Consider the following 1,950-nt stretch of genomic DNA (forward strand, 5'->3'; position numbering starts at 1 on the left):
CCCCCCCCCCAAAAAAAAAAAAAAAAGATTTTTTTTAAAGAGAAAATCTTATATCATTGCTGGAGGCACAGATGGGATCTGGTTCCTTCAACCACCATAATTTTGTGAAGAAATTTACCAACTGTTTTCCCCACAAAAACCTCAATTCCCTCAAAGAAAGAAAATAAACATCAACCTAAAATCTTGCAACCTTAACCATCGTCGCTACTCTTTCTTTGACTTTCGCCCAAAGGCACAGATCGAGCTCATCCAAGAATCAAAGACGCAAATTTATTCAACAAATCAAACGAACATTAAAAAAAATAAGGTTAAAATTAAGGACCTGAGGAGGAGCGGCAGAGGTGGAGGCGCCGCGCCGAGAGAACAGGTGGCAAAGTTGAGCTCGGGCGTGGTCCGACGCTGCCGCGGGGGCCGAGACGCGATCCTGCTGCTGCCTGATCCCATTGATATTTGATCAGCCCCCTGCAATCAATGGAGAGAGAGAGAGAGAGGAGAGAGAGAATATGAGAAAGAAAGTGGAGAACATATAATAATGAAAGGGAAGAGACGAGACAGCAAGGAAACAAGCCTTGGAAATTATTTGCGCCTCTTCTTTTTTCCTACGACCTCGATATATTCAATCTTTTAAGCGCTATTTCCAATTTTTTACCATAAAGTTACCTTCTATTGGACAAATTTTCAAAACCATCCTATTTGTAATTTTATTCCTAAAAAACAATCCCTTTCAAAATTATTTGTAAAAACCAATCTAGTTTCAGCTTCAACGCTGAAACCAGGTCGGTTTTTACAAAAAAAAGTTCTGAAACTTCACGGGACTTAAAGTCACGTGAAGTTTAGCAGCTATTTTGTTAAGTTGCTAAACTTCACGGGACTTCAAGTCCCGTGAAATTTCAAATTACAAATACACATGCTCATCCGATTTCTCTTGCTCGCTACTCCAGTCCTCACAAAACTTGCCACCTGCTCTCTCTTCTCTCTTCACCGACCTGGTTTCACCTGCCCTCTCTTCTCTCACTAAAACTCCAAACAGGGAACGGAGATTCGATGGCCTCCGCCTCGACACCACTACCAGTACTTCCTTTCTCAACCTCCTCCTCCTCCTCCTCCTCCATTGATTCTGCGGCATTCGAGGTCGACAGCCTCCGCCTCGACGCCGAGGCTCGAGATTCCATGGTGGCCGCTTCAGAGGAGGAGGTCGTCGGCGATCCTAATGCTTGGAAGTGGAGGATTCGGAAGAGGATCTGTGATCTGATGGATAAGGAGAACATAGCTCAGAACCCTAGGCATGTTCGCCATCGGATCCCAACTTCATCGACGTTACTAAAGCTGCTGACTTGGTTTGTTGCATCGGTGCTTTTCTTCTTCTAATGTGTTGTTATTATTTTTGGCGAGCTTTGATTTTGAGCCCAACAGCTATATGGCTGAAGGAGAGAGGTGCACAAGACCTGAAGGAGATCTGAAGGAGAGAAGGTCGGTATTTTTAGTTATGAAACTTCACGGGAGTTGAACTCCCGTGAAGTTTAGCAGCTTAACAAATAAGCTGCTAAACTTCACGAGAGTTCAACTTCCATGAAGTTTGGGAATTTTTTTTACAAAAAACGACCTGGTTTCAGCCCCAGGGCTGAAACCAGGTCAGTTTTTGCAAATAAATTTCAAATAGGTTGGTTTTTGAGATTAAATGTTCAAATAGGACTATTTTGAAAATTTGTCCTACCTTTTATTTGACTGACCGGGATTTTTTGCAACGCTTTGATACAAAAGTTTCGAAATTTAGGGCTGTCTAAATGGGTCGGGCCGAGCAAATTCCTAGCCTGGACCCGGACTCGAGGTGCTTAGGCTAGGCCCGAGCCCGGATCTGGGTCTGGGCCAAACTAGGTCGGGCTCCGGGCTAGCCTGAATTTTCTTATTGTTTGATTTTCTGCTAAAAATAATATATATATATATATATAT

At 43.2% G+C, this 1,950-nt stretch overlaps 1 protein-coding gene across 1 annotated transcript in view; it reads right to left on the reverse strand.

Annotated features, from left to right (window-relative positions):
• Window positions 1–566, reverse strand: part of LOC109819603 — a 7,818-nt gene extending 7,252 nt beyond the window's left edge. The window contains exon 1 of the mRNA XM_020385382.1: window positions 323–566. The gene's annotated coding sequence lies outside the window, so the exon portion shown is untranslated. The remainder of the gene's footprint in view (window positions 1–322) is intronic.

Source organism: Asparagus officinalis, chromosome 8 (assembly GCF_001876935.1).
Source record: "Asparagus officinalis chromosome 8, Aspof.V1, whole genome shotgun sequence".
Classification (NCBI taxonomy): Eukaryota; Viridiplantae; Streptophyta; class Magnoliopsida; order Asparagales; family Asparagaceae; genus Asparagus; species Asparagus officinalis.